We start from the raw sequence: 22,263 nt of genomic DNA, 5'->3' as shown, positions 1-22,263 counted from the left end.
AGCAATGAAAAAAGCTATTGAATTAACTGAACAAGCAGGTACAAAAGGAGTTCAAGTACAGATTGCAGGACGTATTGTTGGAAAAGAAATTGCACGTGTCGAATGGATCAGAGAAGGTAGGGTTCCTCTCCAACCATTCGAGCTAAAATTGAATATTGTTGTTATACAGTTCGAACTATTTATGGAGTTTTAGGGATAAAAGTTGGATATTTTCGAAATAAAGAAAAATATGTCCTTCTTTCTATTCAATAATCAATGTCCTATTTTGATTTTATATAAAACAAAAAAGAAAAAATTACTCGATTTTGATTCTCAAAAATTTATCTATTTTATAAGATTGAATCGACTAAAAAAAGAAATTCATCATTTTATAGAGGATTGCCATGCTTAGTGTGTGACTCGTTAGTTTTTTAGAATGATTAAAAAAAAAAAAGAAACCGGTTAATAGTATCAATTCATTTAAAAAGAACTAATAACCAACACATCACTTCGGATTATCTAGATCTAAAGAATTAGTCAAAAGAAAAAAAATTTAATAAAAAAAGAATATAGCAACTGAAAAATTGTGAAAGATAAAAGAAAAAAAAAGATTATTTAGTTGTAAAGCAATAAAACATATAGATAAAAAGAAAAGGTGAAAGAAAGAGATTAAAATATATCAATGATATAGAATTCGAATATGTAAAGGTCTATGGGTCATCTCAGAAAAGATAGTGTATTAAAGCATCCTTAAAAATAAAAAAGAATAATATATATATTTTTTTTTTATTTTTAATGTCAATAAATTAAGAGCTCTGAATCAAGAAAAACTGATAATATTGATTCACGAAAAAAGAAATGAATATTCTATTCTAAAAAAATTTTATTAATTTTTAGCTATGAGAAAGGCTCCATTGTCGAATTAAAACCTAACCATTAATCGAGAGGCGATGGGAGACGACGAAACCTGCAAATACTTAAGACTTAAGATTTTATTAAAAAAATCTTAAAGAAAAACAAATCTTAATGATTTCTTAGGTGGGATGGCGGAAGAAACCTAAAAACAATCCATTTTTTAGGAGTTGTACCCTACATTAACATCTGAATTTCATTACATCTGAATTTGAGAATAAAAGAGTAAATATTCGCCCGCGAGAATTTTTTCTTTTATTGAATTTTTTTATATTTTTGCCAATTCTAAGAATCGATATTGAAAACAAGATCTAAAAATTTCGAAGATTGTATGAAATCTCAAAAAATACCGAGATTTCGTTATTTACTAAACATATGACTATTTCTATTATTTTATCGATTAGATAGAATCTATATCCATATAGATATAGTATTTGAATTACTTCATTCGCGAGGAGCCGTATGAGGTGAAAATCTCATGTACGGTTCTGTAATAAAGATGGAATTGAAAAACAACCATCAATTATAACCCCCAAAGAACCAGATTTCGTAAACAACATAGAGGAAGAATGAAGGGAATATCCTATCGAGGTAATAATATTTGCTTCGGAAGATATGCTCTTCAGGCACTTGAGCCAGCTTGGATAACATCTAGACAAATAGAAGCGGGACGGCGGGCAATGTCAAGAAATGTTCGCCGAGGTGGACAAATATGGGTACGTATTTTTCCAGACAAACCGGTTACAGTAAGACCTACTGAAACACGTATGGGTTCAGGAAAAGGATTTCCCGAATATTGGGTAGCTGTTGTTAAACCTGGGAAAATACTTTATGAAATGGGTGGAGTACCAGAAAATATAGCAAGAAAGGCTATTTCAATAGCATCATCCAAAATGCCGATACGAACTCAATTCATTATTTCAGGATAATAAAAGAGAACCAAAGAAAATAGGTCTTTAGAATGAAAAGAAAAAAGGCAATAATAGGTTCCTTTTTTTTTGACACAAAATATTTTTACTTCCTTTTTTAGATTGAAATAATAAAAAAATGATATGATTCAACCTCAAACTCATTTGAATGTAGCGGATAACAGCGGAGCAACGTGAACTGATGTGTATTCGAATCCTAGGAGCTAGTAATCGACGATATGCTTATATTGGCGACATTGTTGTTGCTGTAATCAAACAAGCAGTACCAAATACGAACTTAGAAAAATCTGAAGTGATCAGAGCTGTAATTGTACGTACTTGTAAACAACTAAAACGTAGCAACGGTATAATAATTCAGTATGATGATAATGCTGCAGTTATAATTGATCAAGAAGGAAATCCAAAAGGAACTCGAATCTTTTGCGCATCGCCCGGGAATTGAGACAGTTAAATTTCACTAAAATAGTTTCATTAGCACCTGAGGTATTATAAGAGGAAACCACGATATGGATATATTCTTTTTTTGTGAAATAGATAAATGTATCTATTTTAATCTCAAAAATATATCTTTTGTAATAATTATTATTTTGAAGAATTCGTACTTATAAGTTTTAGAAGTAAGCCATTTTTCTTTATTTCAGATTTATACTTGAAAACCTAAACAATATCTATATCTATCTATATATAGATATGGGCGAACGACGGGAATTGAACCCGCGCATGGTGGATTCACAATCCACTGCCTTGATCCACTTGGCTACATCCGCCCCTTATAGTAAAAATGATCTATATCTTCAAATTCTACCTTTTCATTATCCTTTTTTTTTCTAACAAAGGAAAAAAAAAAAGATAAGGAATCATTATATCAATCAAAAACGTATGTATAAATCTATAGAAATCTAAAAAAAAGATTACTAATCCAATATCCAATATAAAGGAGCAATATTAACAAAGTTGATATTGCTCCTTTATTTTTAAACAAAAACTCGTCTACTTTAAATTAAGATCAAAATTTATCCATTAACAGATGGAGCTTCCATCGCAGCTAGATCTAGAGGGGAAATTATGAGCATTACGTTCATGCATTACTCCATACCAAGGTTAGCTCGGTTAATAATATCAGCCCAGGTATTTATTACACGACCTTGACTATCAACTACGGATTGGTTGAAATTAAAACCAATTAAGTTGAAAGCCATAGTGCTGATACCTAAAGCGGTAAACCAAATACCTACTACAGGCCAAGCAGCTAGGAAGAAATGTAAAGAACGAGAATTGTTGAAACTTGCATATTGGAAGATTAATCGGCCAAAATAACCATGAGCAGCTACAATATTATAAGTTTCTTCCTCTTGACCAAATCTGTAACCTTCATTAGCGGATTCATTTTCTGTGGGTTTCCCTGATCAAACTAGAAGTTACCAAGGAACCATGCATAGCACTGAATAGGGAGCCGCCGAATACACCAGCTACACCTAACATGTGAAATGGATGCTAAGAATATTATGCTCAGGCCTGAAATACAATCATAAAATTGAAAGTACCTGAAATTCCTAGAGGCATACCATCCGAAAAGCTTCCTTGACCAATAGGATAGATCAAGAAAACAGCAGTAGCGGGCTGCAACAGGAGCTGAATATGCAACAGCAATCCAAGGGACGCATACCCAGACGAAAACTAAGTCCCACTCACGACCCATGTAGCAAGCTACACCAAGTAAGAAGTGTAGAACAATAGTTCATAAGGACCGCCGTTGTATAACCACTCATCAACAGAAGCTGCTTCCCTAGATCGGATAAAAATGCAAACCTATAGCCGCAGAAGTAGGAATATCGCACAGAAATGATATTGTTTCCATAAAGTAGAGATCCAGAAACAGGCTCACGAATACCATCAATATCTACTGGAGGGGCAGCGATAAAAGCGATAATAAATACAGAAGTGCAGTCAATAATGTAGGAATCATCAAAACACCAAACCATCCAATGTAAAGACGATTTTCGGTGCTGGTTATCCAATTACAGAAGCGACCCCATAGGCTTTCGCTCTCGCGTCTCTCTAAAATTGCAGTCATGGTAAAATCTTGGTTCATTTAATCATTAGGGACTCCCAAGCACAAAAATTCTCTATAATGCGAGAATTTGAGGACTTGTTATTCAACAGTATAACATGACTTATATACCAGTGTCAACCAATACTAATATCCATAGTATGTTCTTATTCATTAGTATGTTCTTATTCATTTTCGGTTTATCCGAATTTACCTTGTTTATCCCATTTCATTGATTCATAAAAAAAGTTTATTTTCTATATATCATTCTATTTATAGAAATAGAGAATAGAAATATAGATATAATACAACATCGATCTACAAAAATGAGTTGCCGGGACTTGAACCCGGAACTAGTCGGATGAAGTAGATAATTTATTCTTGAATAAAATTCAACAATAGAATAAAACAAGAAAAAATCCCTCCCCAAAGCCGTGTTTGCAGTTTTCATTGCACACGGCTTTCCCTATGTATACATCTAAACTTAATTACTTGCCTAGCAAAAGACTCTAAGAAAGTGAAATATAATATTTAATTCATTAACCCCGAATCTTGACTCTGACTACATGAGCATTTCAAAATCCTATATATAGATATAGAAGACTAAAAAAAATGATTTTTTTATCCTCATTGAATAAAAAGAAGGAAGTTCGTTTTATCAATTTACACCGATTTAAAAAATAACATAACCTATTTTCAATTATAAATAATTGACGAAATCGTTTCTTAAAAGAATATCCAAATACCAAATACGACCTCTATAAAACCTACGCAAAGTAAAAGAAGTTCTTGGAAAAATCAAAGAAAAAAGATCTTCTTCTGTAAAAAATTCTTGCAATAATTTTTCTGAACTTAATTTTTTCAAATAAATGCGCACAGTACTTTTATGCTTACGAGCCAAAGTTTTTATACAAGAAAACCGAAGTATATATTTTATTTGATAGAAACTCTTTTTTTTTGCAGATCCATTGTAATAATGAGAAAAATTTCTGCATATGCGCAAAACCGGTCAATAATATCAAAATCAGATAAATTGGCCCAAACCGGCTTACTAATAGGATGACCCATTACATTACAAAATTTTGTTTTAGCCAAGATCTCATTAGAGGAATAATGGGAACTATTGTATCAAGTTTTTTTATAACAATTTTAATAAGAAATGAATTTGCAACATTTGACTTCGTACTACTGAAAGATTTAGTGGAATACTTAAATAATAGCCTAAAAAGTGAAATGAATACTGAGATAATTCGTTTATATAGTTCGTTCTAGTCCAGCCAAATATCAAAATGACATTGCCATAAATATATAAAATAGTATTTCCATTTATTTATCAAAAAAGGAGTATTCTTTAAAACCAGAATTGATTTTCCTTGATATCTAACATAATGGATGAAAGTATCCTTAAAGAAGAAGAAAGTATATGAACAATTCTTAGTAGATACTCTCTAAAGATGTTTTATTTTTTCATAGAAAAAAATTCGCTCAAAAAAAACGCGAAAATGTTTTTACTGTAACTGAGAGGATTTGTTACGTAGAAAAAGAAAGATAGATTCATATTCCCATACATATAAATTATATAGGAACAGAAAATTCTTCGATTCCTTTTTGAAAAAAAAGTAAAAATCCATTTTTTTTGAGGAAAAAGACTATTCCAATTATAATAGAATAATAAAAAAACAACCTTATTAATGAAAGAAAGAGACATCTTTTATCGAATATCGCAGATTTGAACCAAGATTTCCAGATGGATAGGATAGGGTATTCGTATATCAGACTTATGATTTAAATATATCAGTTGATCTTCGAAAAAGGGAAAGATCGAATGAATTGATTGAAAATTTTTATAAGATTTTACGATTTCTAATCCCCTTAAGGAAGAGCTAAATAATTGTAGAGAAAATAGAATCTCCACGACGATACCAAAACCTTCTAATATTATTTGAGAAAAAAAATGATAATTATAACCCACAAAAGTATTTTTTTTAGAATCATTAACAAAAAGGAATGAAATGAGTCTGTTGATACATTCGAGTACTTAAACGTTTTACAATTAGTAAACTAAATTTATTGTTATAATCGACATTTTCTATAAAAAAGGACTCATGAGCTTAAGCTAGTCCATAAATAGATTCCCGAAAAAAAAGTGGGTATAGGATGTCCTGTATCGAGATCTACGGAGTTCTAAATATGCTTGATATTGCTCATTAAAAAAAAAAAAGTCTATTGGTCAAACAAAGAATCAGAGATTCATTGGATTATCAAATGATACATAGTGCGATATGGTCAAAACAGAAAATTATAGGTATAAATATATACCTAGAGAAGTAAAACCCATTAACGGACTCTCTCTAATCGATTTTTTTGCCTAATTTTGTTCTAGGGGATAACGAGCTAATTAAGAATCCTTTATTTTTTTTTTACCTAATCGCTCTTTTGATTTTGGAAAAATATCTTTATCAATATACTCTTTCTTTTACACATTTATCGCTACCCCAAAATACCAAAAGATAATGGAAAATAGCTATATAGTTAGGACTCATAACAAAAATAAACCATTCACCAGAAAAGCTTTTCCCACATCAAGCACTAACCTATTTTTTAACGTACAATTAGATGGGGTAATGATCCAAATAAAAAATAAATGAAAGCTCGAATGCTTTTTGTTTCCCTATTAGAATTAGAACCACCAAGTTCTATCCCTTTATTAATCAAACCCAACGGAATTTTTTTGTTACGAGCCAAAAATTCAAACAAAAATTTGAGCTGGATCCTAAAAGAATGAAATATTTTTAGAATTCTTCATTGATACGACATGCTACTTTTTCCAGTCATTCCTTTCTGGATCAGTCGTGGTTTTACAAGCTCTACCGATAGTATCGACGAACCCATTGCTTCATAGAAATGCGTAAAAAATAGAGTCGCTCTTAAAAGCCGAGTACTCTACCATTGAGTTAGCAACCCCATTACAATTTAAAAAATAAGGTGGATATTTATACCCAATCGCAATCAAAAAAATAAAATTACAAAATTGAATTGTCTAAAAAACTAAAAAAAGATATACCACCTATTTAAATACTATGTTCTTGAAATACTATGTTAGAGTTATCCATTATTATTATATATATAAGACTATATATATATTGGTATATATAGATCTAATATTTCGTATATATATTCGTGTTTACCTTTCAATTCACTTACTTATTCATTAACAAAGTTTTTCTTGTTTGTCTCGCAGAAAGAAAACCAATGAACCTACCATTTGATGAAGTAATAACGCCTATTTAACGTAAGTAAGGTGATCAATTTATTCACGATCGGATTATATTTATTTGATACAGTGTTGTCAATATTAGTATTGAAAAAAAAATACAATCGAATAAATACAATCGAATTAATAAGATTTTCAATCTTATTAATTCGATTATTAGTATTATGTTAGAATTACTTATAAGAAAAATTATTTAAATATATATATATCTTTTTTTATTCTAAATGATATTCTAAACTAAAAAAACGTATAAAATTATAGAAATATAGAAATCAATAGGAAAATACAAATTTCATATAGAAATGGAACAACTTCCCTATTATGTGAAATTCACATCGAAAAAGGCAATAGCCAGTTTCCCTTATAAATTGTAATCACTTTTTTCGTAAAATATCGTCTACTTACTATGCTTCTATTCCAATACGAAAGATAGAAATCTGTTTAATAATTAAGTATCTTTGTATTCGGCTCAATCCTTCTTTTAGGAAAAGATTGTGCCGAGTTTAATTGCAATTAATCCAAAGTATCCATTGCTTCGAATTCAAATAGTATCCATTGCTTCGAATTCAAATTTGATCTCCTTCCATACTTCGCAAGCAGCAGCTAATTCAGGACTCCATTTGCTAGCCTCACGGATAATTTCATTACCTTCACGAGCAAGATCACGTCCTTCATTTCGAGCCTCACACAGGCTTCAAGAGCTACTCGATTAGCTACAGCACCTGGTGCATTTCCCCAAGGGTGTCCTAAAGTTCCTCCGCCAAATTGAAGTACGGAATCATCTCCAAAGATTTCGGTCAGAGCAGGCATATGCCAAACGTGAATACCTCCCGAAGCAACAGGCAGAACACCTGGTAGAGAAACCCAATCCTGAGTGAAATAAATACCACGACTTCGATCTTTTTCAACAAAATCATCACGCCGTAAAGTCAACAAAACCTAAAGTGATATCTCTTTCCCCTTCAAGTTTTACCTACTACGGTACCGGAGTGAACATGATCTCCACCAGACAAACGTAATGCTTTAGCTAATACACGAAAGTGCATACCATGATTCTTTTGTCTGTCGATAACTGCATGTCATTGCACGATGTATATGAAGAAGTAGACCATTATCTCGGCAATAATGAGCCAAGCTAGTATTTGCAGTGAATCCCCCTGTTAAATAATCATGCATTACGATAGGAACGCCTAATTCTCTGGCAAATACAGCTCTTTTCATCATTTCTTCGCATGTACCCGCAGTTGCATTCAAGTAATGCCCTTTGATTTCACCTGTTTCAGCCTGTGATTTAAAAATCGCTCAGCACCAAAATAAGAAACGGTCTCTCCAACGCATAAATGGTTGGGAATTCACATTTTCATCATCTTTGGTTAAAATCAAGTCCCCCACGAAGACATTCATAAACAGCTCTACCATAATTCTTAGCGGATAACCCCAATTTAGGTTTAATAGTACATCCTAATAGGGGACGACCATACTTGTTCAATTTATCTCTCTCAACTTGGATGCCGTGAGGCGGACCTTGGAAAGTTTTAATATAAGCGGTTGGGATTCGCAAATCCTCCAGACGTAGAGCACGCAGTGCCTTGAACCAAATACATTACCGACAATAGAAGTAAACATGTTAGTAACAGAACCTTCTTCAAAAAGGTCTAAAGGATAAGCTACGTAAGCAATATATTGATTTTCTTCCCAGCAACAGGTTCGATGTGATAGCATCGTCCTTTGTAACGATCAAGACTGGTAAGCCCATCGGTCCACACAGTTGTCCATGTACCAGTAGAAGATTCGGCGGCTACCGCAGCACCTGCTTCTTCAGGTGGAACTCCAGGTTGAGGAGTTACTCGAAATGCTGCCAAGATATCTGTATCTTTGGTTTCATACTCAGGAGTATAATAATTCAATTTATAATCTTTAACACCAGCTTTGAACCAACACTTGCTTTAGTCTCTGTTTGTGGTGACATAAATCCCTCCCTACAACTCTGAATTAAGAATTCTTGAAACAATAAGGTCTACTCGATATGACTTAGGAGTTAATGAAATCTTTTACAAAAATCAACTACTATTATCAATTAATCCCAAAGGTTCGTTATGTTATTATTAAATTAAACGATGGTATTTGATTTGTCAAATACATCATTATTGTATACTCTTTTTCTATGTATGGCCGCAACCCAATCTTTTTTTTTTTTCAATTTGATCTTATTTTTTAATTTTGAAATCGAAAGATCTAATCTAAATAATAATAATAATTTATTCTTAATCTTGACAGTGATATATGTTGTCTATGTAAATCCTAGATGTAAAAATAGGCAGCTTTCTCCCCGGAAAATAAAAAAAGAGGTCAAAAAATAGGGAAACAGAGGGTAAGTCTAAAAAAATTGTCTACTGAGGAAATACGAAAGCCAATGATAAAAAAAATGAATTCTAAATTAAGGTACAGGTTCGAATTCCATACAGAATATAGATGATATTTTCTAGAATGATAGAAAAAAAAGAAAAGACTTTCGAAAGATTTTATCCAATTGAAATTTTCAAAATAACTGCAGTAGCTTAAGAATTCAATAATTGAATTTGAATAAGTAAGTAAACAGTTAAAGAGGATTGATGGAATAGTACCAAAAAAATGGGAGTAACTAACTCCCATTTCTTATTTCTTTTTGAATTAACCGATCAACTTGCTTTCTTATCGAACATTTCTTTTTGATTTAAAAACTTTTTTCGGAAAAAAAAATTGGCTTTTGATATGCGAATAATCCTCCTACTTTCCGGTCCTGAAGTTTCTCGATTGAAAAAAAAAAATCTGGGACATATTGACCAAATAATTGGTCCGGTACTAGATGTAGCCTTTCCCCCGGGGAAGATGCCTAATATTTACACTGCTCTGGTAGTTAAGGGTCGAGATACTGTTGGTCAACAAATTAATGTGACTTGTGAAGTACAACAATTATTAGGAAATAATCGAGTTAGGGCTGTAGCTATGAGTGCTACAGATGGTCTAATGAGAGGAATGCAAGTTATTGACACAGGAACTCCCCTAAGTGTTCCAGTAGGCGGAGCAACTCTAGGACGAATTTTCAACGTGCTTGGAGAGCCGATTGATAATTTAGGTCCTGTAGATACTCGTACAACATCTCCCCATTCATAGATCTGCGCCTACCTTTATACAATTAGATACAAAATTATCTATTTTGAAACAGGAATAAAAGTAAGTAGATCTTTTAGCTCCTTATCGTCGTGGAGGAAAAATAGGACTTTTCGGTGGAGCTGGAGTGGGTAAAACAGTACTTATTATGGAATTGATCAATAACATTGCCAAAGCTCATGGAGGTGTATCTGTATTTGGCGGTGTAGGTGAGCGTACTCGCGAGGGAAATGATCTTTATATGGAAATGAAAGAATCTGGAGTAATTAATGACAAAATATTGCAGAATCCAAAGTAGCTTTAGTATATGGTCAAATGAATGAACCACCCGGAGCTCGTATGAGAGTTGGTTTAACTGCCCTAACTATGGCGGAATATTTTCGAGATGTCAATGAGCAAGATGTACTTCTATGTATCGACAATATCTTCCGCTTCGTTCAAGCAGGATCTGAAGTATCTGCCTTATTGGGTCCGAATGCCCTCTGCTGTGGGTTATCAACCCACTCTTAGTACTGAAATGGGTTCTTTACAAGAAAGAATCACTTCTACCAAAGAAGGGTCCATAACTTCTATTCAAGCAGTTTATGTACCTGCCGACGATTTAACTGACCCTGCTCCTGCTACGACATTTGCACATTTAGATGCTACTACTGTACTATCAAGAGGATTAGCCGCCAAAGGTATCTATCCAGCAGTAGATCCTTTAGATTCAACCTCAACTATGCTCCAACCTCGAATCGTTGGTGAAGACATTATGAGACTGCGCAACGAGTTAAACAAACTTTACAACGTTACAAAGAACTTCAAGACATTATAGCTATCCTTGGCTTGGACGAATTATCCGAAGAAGATCGCTTAACCGTAGCAAGAGCACGAAAAAATTGAGCGTTTCTTATCACAACCTTTTTCGTAGCAGAAGTTTTTACCGGTTCGGCTGGAAAATATGTTGGTCTAGTAGAAACAATTAGAGGGTTTAATTTGATTCTTTCTGGAGAATTAGACGGTCTTCCTGAACAAGCCTTTTATTTGGTAGGTAATTCGATGAAGCTACTGCGAAGGCTACGAACTTAGAAACGGAGAGCAATTTGAAGAAATGACTTTAAATCTTTGTGTATTGACCCCCAATCGAATTGTTTAGGGATTCAGAAGTGAAGGAAATCATTTTACCTACTAATAGCGGACAAATTGGATATTACCTAATCATGCGCCTATTGCCTCAGCTGTCGATATAGTATTTTGAGAATACGTCTTAAAGACCAATGGTTAACAATGGCTCTGATGGGGGGGTTTGCTAGAATAAATAATAATGAGATAACTGTTTTAGTAAATGATGCGGAAAAGGGTAGTGACATTGATCCACAAGAAGCACAGCAAAACTCTTGAAATAGCAGAAACTAATTTGAATAAGGCTGAAGGCAAGAGACAAACAATTGAGGCAAATCTAGCTCTTAGACGAGCTAGAACACGAGTAGAGGCTATCAATGTTATTTCATAACAAGTTGAAATTGATGCGTCCCAATATCCGAAAACAATAAAAGAAAAAAGAAACAGTCAGAAGAAAAAAGTAAGTAGAAAAGCTTATTAGATACCACAGTCAAAGGTATCTAATAAGTTATAACTATACCTTACCTACTATTGGATTTGAACCAATGATCCCGCCGTATGAAAGCAATACTCTAACCACTGAGTTAAGTAGGTAATTTAGGACTCCTCCTCAAAAAAAAAAAAAGAAGAGTACCCATCTATCAGATTAATTGATTATAAATGTAAAATTACTGATAAGCAATACCAACCCCCGTTCGAAGGGATTCGATCATGTAATATTCATCTTGACAAGCAATTATCTTCATACTATGATAAAATATGTATCAAAAACACAAGGGCTGTAGCTCAGTTAGGTAGAGCACCTCGTTTACACGAGCGCCAATGCTTTTTTTCAGAGGAGTTCATCTTGTAATTAAAAAAAGTTTATCTTATAGTAAGAAATCGTGTCTTACTCCATTTTAAGGAACAAAACAAGAGAACACTAGCCTGACAAAGGGTTTAGGCCATAAAATCGAATCCATAATTGATTTGAGATATTGATAAGGTGAATACCCATTTCTCGTCAATGCTAAACATAAAGGGTATGGGACCTAAAAAAGATTATCTTTTCTCCTATTTTATGAACTTTAAGGTGTATGAAGTGTCATTTCTTATCTTCTATTTTAATTTTAGTAGGTGGATAAAGAGTCCATTTAACTTAAGTTGATCTAGGCCAGAAGCAGACCTACGTCAAGATAATCTTCTTTTGAAACACTTTGGTAGTGCTCTTTGATTGCATTATACAAATAAAAAAGAAGAGCATAGGGAATCATCTCTTTATTCTTTACTGTAAAAAAAAAAAAAGATGGTTGGACTAACTAATATTTTTATCAGTTAATGAAAAAGCTCAATGCAAAAAAAAATGCATGTTGGGTTTTGAAAACAATTTAAATCATTTAGATAATAATTAGTTTGATCTGTTTTACCGAGAAGGTCTACGGTTCGAGTTCGTATAGCCCTAATATTCCTACAGATACTAATAATATTAATACTATTTTGGATCGAATAGATCTCATTACTAAGACTATTACTAAAAAAAAAACAATTTGTAACTTTCTATTCGACATATTCATATTCGATAGAATAATATTAATATTAGTATATTCAGCTAGTCTAAAAAAATGGAGACTTTAGACTAAAAATGAAAATGAATTTGGTATATTTTCTACATTCAGAGGAGTACTTTTATGTTTCTTCTTTACGAATATGATATTTTTTGGGCATTTCTAATAATATCAAGTTTGATTCCTATTTTGGCATTTCTAATTTCTGGAATTTTAGCCCCCATTAGCAAGGGACCGGAAAAACTTTCTAGTTATGAATCCGGAATAGAACCAATAGGCGATGCTTGGTTACAATTTCGAATCCGTTATTATATGTTTGCTCTCATTTTTGTTGTTTTTGATGTTTGAAACGGTTTTTCTTTATCCATGGGCAATGAAGTTTCGATGTATTAGGGGTATCCGTATTTTTAGAAGCTTTCTTATTCGTGCTTATCCTAATTGTTGGTTCAGTTTATGCATGGCGAAAGGGGGCATTAGAATGGTCTTAATTCTTGACTATTTAGACAATTAGAAAAAAAAATATTGAGACAATTATGAATTCCATTGAGTTTCCCTTACTTGATCAAACAACCCAAAATTCAGTTATTTCAACGACATTAAATGATTTTTCAAATTGGTCAAGATTATCCAGTTTATGGCCGCTTCTTTATGGTACGAGTTGTTGCTTCATTGAATTTGCTTCATTAATAGGATCACGATTCGATTTTGATCGTTATGGACTAGTACCACGATCGAGTCCTAGGCAGGCGGACTAATTTTAACAGCGGGCACTGTAACTATGAAAATGGCCCCTTCTTTAGTTCGATTATATGAACAAATGCCCGAACCTAAATATGTTATTGCTATGGGAGCCTGTACAATTACGGGGGGGATGTTTAGTACCGATTCTTATAGTACTGTTCGAGGCGTAGATAAGCTAATTCCTGTAGATGTATATTTGCCGGGCTGTCCACCTAAACCGGAGGCCATTATAGATGCTATAACAAAACTTCGTAAGAAAATATCTCGAGAAAATATATGAAGATCCAATGAGTTTTCAACGAGAAGATAGATGTTTTACTACCAACCATAAGTTTCATGTTGGATACAGTACTTATACTGACAATTATGGTCAAGAATTTTTCTATCAACCGCATCTACTTCAGAGATATCGTCTGACACATATTTTTTAAAGTACAATAATAAAAAGCAATTCCTTTTTTAAAAATTTCATCGTATTTTAAAAATTTCATCGTAATAGAAAATACTAATACCAAACTCATAAAAAAAATTTAGGAGAAGCAAAAAAATGCAAGGTCGTTTGTCTTCTTGGCTAGTCAAACATGGACTAATTCATAGATCCTTGGGTTTCGATTACCTAGGAATAGAGACTTTACAAATAAAGCCCGAGGATTGGCATTCCATTGCTGTCATTTTTATATGTATATGGTTACAATTATCTACGTTCTCAATGTGCCTATGATGTAGCACCCGGAGGACTCTTAGCTAGTGTATATCATTTTACAAGAATAGAGTATGGTATAAATCAACCCGAAGAGGTATGCATAAAAATATTTGTATCAAGAAAAAATCCCAGAATTCCTTCGATTTTTTGGGTTTGGAAAAGTGCGGATTTTCAAGAAAAGGAATCTTATGATATGTATGGGAATCTCTTATGATAGTCATCCGCGTCTAAGACGTATTTTAATGCCCGAAATTGGATAGGATGGCCTTTGCGTAAAGATTATATTGCTCAAATTTTTATGAAATACAAGATGCTCACTAAATGATAAAAATAATAAACTAATCCAAACTTCTGCAACCCAGTCAAAGAATATAAGTACATTCTGTTATAGATCAGACAAAATAATTGATTGACATTAAATCAGGCAGAGTAATGGAAGTTGCATTCAGATATTATTATGTGAGAACTCACAAATTCAGAAATAATAGAATGAATAATTATAGGGTTTAAAATAGGATGGATAGGAGTTTCTTAAGATTCTAAAACAAAAACAATACTGAGTTCTTATCAGCCAAGCCAATAAAGAAATAGGATGAACTGCAAAAATTCTTTATCTTTATAATAAACTAATTCTTTATCTTTATAATAAACTATATAACGTGCACATCACCATCAATTATACGGCCACGAAAAAAAAAAACACAAAGAAAAGGGCTCGATTCTATTTTGGTAATCCTTCTCAGATGAATTCTTAATATTCTCACTCCACCCAGAACTTCGACTTTTAGGTCTTTTAACCACTAATTAAACCACTCGAATATTATGGAAATAGAAACCTTTTTTTTGTATCGCAGAAAAAAAAGGAAAAAAATAGATAAAGAATTCCATTATCTATATATCTATATCTATATATATATAGATACTATAGATAAGCGAATATACCTAATAAAAAATTGCATCTATTCTTTAATCATCTAGGAAAAGTATATCTACAGATACCTAAATAGATCAAAGAAATATGTTATGTATCAGAATCTAGAAGAACACAAATTTGTATGAGTATCTATCCCCCATATTCATTAAAATGAATATGGGGGATAGATACTCATACAAATGAATCTTGTGTCAGGAACCAGATTTGAACTGGTGACACGAGGATTTTCAGTCCTCTGCTCTACCAACTGAGCTATCCCGACCATTCTTGAAGCTTAATACTTTGATTTTAAAAGATTTTTAAAATCTATGTTAATGAATCTATATCAACTAAGTAAAAAAAAAGTTTGTAAGTGAGTTTCCGCAGTAATAATTATTTTTTATTGTTAATCGTTAATTACGCATATGAAAATTCCTTGCTAAAAAATAAGATATTAATTTATACATTTCTGATTAAAAAAAATTCTATGTGTTTCACATATATATTTTATTTCTATTCCAAAACTCGTCCCTTGTCATTATGATAGATAAGAAAATTATGATAGATAGGAAATTGATGAAAATAAAAATTCCAATTTCGTTGGAAATAATAAATCGAATAAAACACATAAATAAGGACTTCAAGATAGAGAGGATATAGGAAAAAAATTAGAAAATGAAAAAGTATTTTTGGGGATAGAGGGACTTGAACCCTCATGATTTCTTAAGTCGACGGATTTTCCTCTTACTTTCAATTTCATTGTTGTCGGTATTTGACATGTAGAATAGGACTCTATCTTTATTCTCATCTGATTTATCAGTTCTTCAAGGGTTTTAGCCGATTATGATGAAGTGAATAATTTCATCAATAAATATTCCATCTTTTCTTCAACTTCGAATTGATTTGATTCACATTTTTCATTTGTGAATATTTTTATCACAAATAGATCTTCAATAATAAAATAAAAAGTAACAAATTGAAAGAGTATTTCAGTATATATATATGTTTCTAAATGTTTATCTTTGATCCATTCCTGTAATTTTGGTGAAAGGATTCTTTTACTAATGCAATAAAAAAAGTCGTCAATTTCGTTTGTTAGAACAGCTTCCATAGAGTCTCTGCACCTATCCCTTTTTTATTATCACTTTCTGAATTTTTATTTGTTTTCAGAAAACAGGATTTGGCTCAGGATTGCCCATTGTGAATTCCAGGGTTTCTCTGAATTTGAAAATTATTACTTGGTAAGTTTCCATACCAAAACTCAATCCAATTAAGTCCGTAGCGTCTACCAATTTCGCCATATCCCATCTTTTTTTTTATTTGAATCTGATTATAATAGAATGCTTTTTTTTTCATTTCTATTATGAGAATTATGCGGGAACTTTTGAATTCATTAAATACATTTATTTTATTAAATATTAAAAACCCCTTTCTCCAATTTTATAGATTTTATTTCATCTATATTGGATACCTTTTATTTGTTTGAATCAGAACTAATTCTAATATCTATATAATTAACAATTCAATATACACAGATATAGACCACATATCTACTTATCTTCTATGTACCTACTTATCTTCTTTTTTCATACAATTTAGAATACTCGAATGGTCGATTCTTTTTTTTTTTTGTTTTTGCTTAAAAAAAAAAAGAAAATAAACAATCCATTTATTCATATACAATTTATATAACTAAAACGAATCTAGTGGCTAAAAAAAACCATTCTTTTAATTGAATATAATATAGAATTAGACATTTACTTAGAAATATGGAATTCCTTAATAAATATTTACTAAAATTTAATATTTATTCAAATTTACTTTAAGTACTAATAAATAATCTTTTTGAAAGAAATCAATTTAATAATATATATCTAGAATAGTAGATCGAAATAAATTATATTAAATAAATTATATTAATATAATATAATTATTATCTTGCACTTTATGTTATCAGATAAAATAAATAATAGAAATAATAAAAATTGGGTTTGATTTCTATATTTCTTTCTCTATTTTGATGTTTGTATTAATTTGAATTTTGTTATAAATAACTAAAAATTGATAACTAAGATCCCATTCAATTCTTCTGCATATGTATATTTCGTTTACATTAGCCGGTTTAGCTCAGAGGTTAGAGCATCGCATTTGTAATGCGATGGTCATCGGTTCGAATCCGATAACCGGCTTTTCTCTATTTGTTTTTTACATAATTGATAATATCTTTTTTAGAAATAAAAAATTGGGAGAGTTCGATCTCTGCGGAAGAAATCAAGAAATTAACCTACTTTTTTTGTATTCTTTTATATACAATAAATTCGGATATTGATAAAATTCATCTAATTCTTCTTTGTACTATAAAACTTTAGTAGATTTCGCTTCATTAGAATTCTATAATATTTTTCATTTCGTTTAGTTTTCATTTCGATTTATAAGATTTTTCATTTTAAAAAAGGAGTTTTTATGTCACGTTACAGAGGACCTCGTTTCAAAAAAATACGTCGTCTAGGATATTTACCAGGACTTACTAGTAAAAGGCCAACAGTCAAAAACGAATTTCGAAATCAATTGCGCTTCAGTAAAAAATCTCAATATCGTATTCGTTTAGAAGAAAAACAAAATTGCGTTTTCATTATGGTCTTACAGAACGACAATTGCTTAAATACGTTCGTATCTCCGGAAAAGCTAAAGGATCAACTGGTCAGGTTTTATTACAACTACTTGAAATGCGCTTGGATAACATACCTTTTTCGATTGGGTATGGCTGCGACTATTCCTCAAGCCCGCCAATTTATAAACCATAGACATGGTTTAGTTAATGGGTCGTATAGTGGATATACCAAGTTATCGTTGTAAACCTCAAGATATTATTACAGCAAAGGATGAACAAAAATCTAAAACTCTTATTTCAAAATTATTTTGATTCAGCCCCCCATGAGAAATTGCCAAATCATTTGACTGTTCACCCTTTCCAATATAAAGGTTTAATTAATCAAATAATAGATAATAAATGGGTTGGTTTGAAAATAAATGAATTACTGGTTGTAGAATATTATTCTCGTCAAACTTAAACTTAACTAAATAACAAGAGTTTTTTTTACAAGGATTTTCTGCTATTCATATATCATAGACATGGATATGCGAAAAATTTTATTCCTTGCCCACCCGTTATCCACTATTTTTTGTATTACCGAAAAATGAGGAATATAAAGTTGTCCATATCAACAAACAAATTTGAAATATGAAATAATGGTATGCATTGGGATGAGTAATATTGATGAATTTGGTAAAGATTCGGAAAGAGAGGGATTCGAACCCCCGGTAAACAAAAAGCCTACATAGCAGTTCCAATGCTACGCCTTGAACCACTCGGCCATCTCTCCTATATAATGATGCCCAGAAACCGGTTGAATGTTGAATAGTGAATCAATCCTATTTTTCATAAATGCATAAAACCTATTCAAACTATAAAAATACAAAGTAAAATTAAAAAAAAACCTCCTACAAGGTCTTAGGATAAACAAATTTGATTGATGAGTTCATTTTTACGTTATTTCGCACTGTATTATAATTATACAATTCCTTTATTTGTGGGATTGATTTCTCACACCATGATTAATTAAATTATAGAATGGATTTCTACCTATGCCTAGATCTCGGATAAATGAAAAATTTTATAGATAAGACCTTTTCAATTGTAGCCAATATCTTATTACGAATAATTCCGACAACTTCAGGAGAAAAAAGGGCATTCACTTATTACAGAGATGGTGTGATTTGATTCCATTTTTTTTGACCGATTTCGGTCAAAAAAAAAATGGAATGGAAAAACCCCACGCGTGTTGAAGGTGAAATTTGTAAATAAAAGGATTAATTCCTTCTGTCGTGTATCCTCGATTAATGAAGCCTTATATGCTTGAATTTTAGGTTTTCTAGTATTAAGCGAAAGGTTTATACCTATACTTATGGGGTTAGGTCAACCCCAAATTACTAGTACTGATAGGCAACATTGGGAAAGAAGCACTACGCTTGGGAATCAAGGACACGAAAACTTTGTATCTATCTATATCCATGGCTTATCGAGATTGGGACTAACAGGAATGGTTGGGACAATAAATATCCATCTCGTTCATATTTTGGATACCATAGAACCATCGAAGATTATTGTGGTGACTAATTCCAGGAAATTAAGCAGCGTAGAGGACAAAGAAATTGTTGAAGTTCTTATTTTTTTTTATCAAGTACCTACATACTTAATGTTAAGAAATAATTTTTGACAGGAAGGTTGGCTAGAGATTTATTGTAAAAACACTAGCTCTGTTCAGTTGAGAATGAGAATACTGGAATATTTTTTGATTTGATGGATTTTTCTCATTACACACATAAGGGGGGAGCCGTATGAGATGAAAATCTCACGTACAGTTCTGGAGCGGAGATTCTTTGAACCGAATGACGACCGTAACGGATGTCAGCTCAATCTGAAGGAAATTATGCAGAAGCTTTACAGAATTATTATGAGGCTATGCGACTGGAAATTGATCCCTATGATCGAAGTTATATACTTTATAACATAGGCCTTATTCACACAAGTAACGGAGAACATACTAAAGCTTTGGAATATTATTTTCGGGCGCTCGAACGAAACCCATTTTACCCCAAGCTTTTAATAATATGGCCGTGATCTGTCATTACGTGCGACTATCTCCACTATAGAAAGAAAAAAGAAAAGAACAAGCAAATCCACAAATTTTAATATAAGAAATATAGAAATATAAATAATTATAAATAAGAAAGGCTTTCTACATATATATATCGTTCAAAACAACGATTTTTATCAGCTGTAGCAAAGAAACTTCATAGAAGTAAAAATATGAAGAAATCGATATGTCTAGATACCCTCTTTTTCTATGGATAAAAGATCTAATTGATAAAGGAAGCATCGTAAGGATCAATTAACACGGTTTTCAATCGATATAATAAAAACTGCTTCCTTATCTCATGATAAATAAAGAAGTCAGGAATCCACTTATGTAATAAAAAGGATCCCCTGGTATTTTGAGCAGCGGTGTAGTATCAAATCCCAAAGATAGAAAGTATTTTCTCTTTACTTATAAGAACTTATAAGATAAGAAAGAAAAAACTTTTACCAAGATTCTATAGAAATGAATCTATCATATATTTTTGTATATGATATATAAAATCGAGATAGTTACCTTTCAGAAAATTAGAATTAGGGCGTTAATGCCAATGCTTGATTCCCTTTTCTGAAGGTAGAGAAAAGATAAAACTAAAAAAAAAGATGAAATTCTTTGAAATTCTTTATTTATTAGTAAAAATGAAAGTTTGAAACTCATATTAATAATTTCTTTTTTTCTTTTAGTTAACTTCAAGATAATAGAACAAAAAAAGAATTGACTACTGAGCCGTATGAGTCAGGAAATTCTCAAGTACGGTTCTAAGGAAAGGAATTGACTCACCTATTTCGACCGAGGAGAACAGGCCATTCGGCAGGGAGACTCAGAAGTTGCGGAGTCTTGGTTTAATCAAGCCGCTGAATATTGGAAACAAGCTATAGCTCTCACCCCCGGTAATTATATTGCAGCACAGAATTGGTTGAAGATCACAGGGCGTTTTGAATAAGAACACTCTGTTTCTTTTTTTTCTTATATATTTATCTATCTATATAAAGATATAGATAGATAAATATATATTGTTATAATTCTTGTTTCTTGTCCCTATCAAATTCAAAAATCATTTCTATAGGAACGACCAATCACATAATTTAAATATATCCCTTCTAATTTTGTTCGATTTTGTCTAGTATTTCATAGAAATAAACGAGATGTGGATACAGTAGATAATTTTCTCCTTTTTTCTGTTATTTAAACTAATATTCAATCAAATTAAGAAAAGAGACCTTCAAAAAAAGAAATAAAATATAGGTATATTGCCTAATAATGAATGCTAATGCCTGCTCAATTTGAAATAGAGTACATACTTATACTTTATCTAAAAAAAAAAATAAAATCTAAGGAATAGAATTAGAATAAAATCTGAATACATTTGATTAGGCTGCACGAAAAATTATTGAACTTCCATTCAGAGTTCCCAAAAAAGGTCTTAGAAGATTAAAATAGGTCCGTTGAGCGCCTCACTCTTATGTCATAATAGATTCGAACACTTGCCCCGAATTGACTTCGAGATCATAATTGTTCTAGTGAAAAACTAAAGAAATGAAATTTACTAAGATATCCAATACATGAGAGATAGGAGAGAACAAAACTCAATAGAAACATCTCTAATAAGTTCACTAATTCTGTTTTATGTTGGCAGGTCTCTTTGTATGTGTTGTCTGGAAAGAGGAGGACTCAATGATTATTCGTTCACCGGAACCAGAAGTTAAAATTTTGGTAGATAGGGATCCTATAAAAACTTCTTTTGAGGAATGGGCAAAACCTGGTCATTTCTCAAGAACAATAGCTAAGGGACCAGATACTACTACTTGGATCTGGAACCTACATGCTGACGCTCATGATTTGATAGCCATACTAATGATTTAGAGGAGATTTCCCGAAAAGTTTTTAGTGCGCATTTTGGCCAACTCTCTATCATCTTTCTTTGGCTGAGTGGCATGTATTTTCATGGTGCTCGTTTTTCCAATTATGAGGCATGGTTAAGTGATCCTACTCACATTAGGCCTAGTGCTCAGGTGGTTTTGGCCAATAGTGGGTCAAGAAATATTGAATGGTGATGTAGGGGGGGGGTTCCGAGGAATACAAATAACCTCTGGTTTTTTTCAGATTTGGAGAGCATCTGGAATAACTAATGAATTACAACTCTATTGTACTGCAATGGTGCAGTGGTCTTTGCAGCCTTAATGCTTTTTGCTGGTTGGTTTCATTATCACAAAGCTGCTCCAAAATTGGCTTGGTTCCAAGATGTAGAATCTATGTTGAATCACCAT

The 22,263-nt window shown here is 32.0% G+C and overlaps 3 non-coding genes across 3 annotated transcripts; 1 reads left to right on the top strand and 2 right to left on the bottom strand.

Moving 5' to 3' along the window:
• Window positions 1–15,509: 15,509 nt before the first annotated feature.
• On the bottom strand, window positions 15,510–15,582 carry TRNAF-GAA (transfer RNA phenylalanine (anticodon GAA)). Its single transcript has one exon. It is a non-coding gene; the product is annotated as a tRNA-Phe (tRNA).
• A 1,833-nt stretch (window positions 15,583–17,415) lies between these two features.
• Window positions 17,416–17,488, top strand: TRNAT-UGU (transfer RNA threonine (anticodon UGU)). Its single transcript has one exon. It is a non-coding gene; the product is annotated as a tRNA-Thr (tRNA).
• Window positions 17,489–18,594: 1,106 nt separating this feature from the next.
• On the bottom strand, window positions 18,595–18,682 carry TRNAS-GGA (transfer RNA serine (anticodon GGA)). The gene has a single exon. It is a non-coding gene; the product is annotated as a tRNA-Ser (tRNA).
• Between the last annotated feature and the right edge of the window lie 3,581 nt (window positions 18,683–22,263).

Source organism: Vigna unguiculata, unplaced genomic scaffold (genome assembly GCF_037176805.1).
Source record: "Vigna unguiculata cultivar grain cowpea cultivar isolate G323 ecotype 2 unplaced genomic scaffold, ASM3717680v1 ptg000187l, whole genome shotgun sequence".
Classification (NCBI taxonomy): Eukaryota; Viridiplantae; Streptophyta; class Magnoliopsida; order Fabales; family Fabaceae; genus Vigna; species Vigna unguiculata.
The sequence above is the reverse complement of the archived record's forward strand: the minus strand, read 5'-3'. Positions and strand labels throughout refer to the sequence as shown.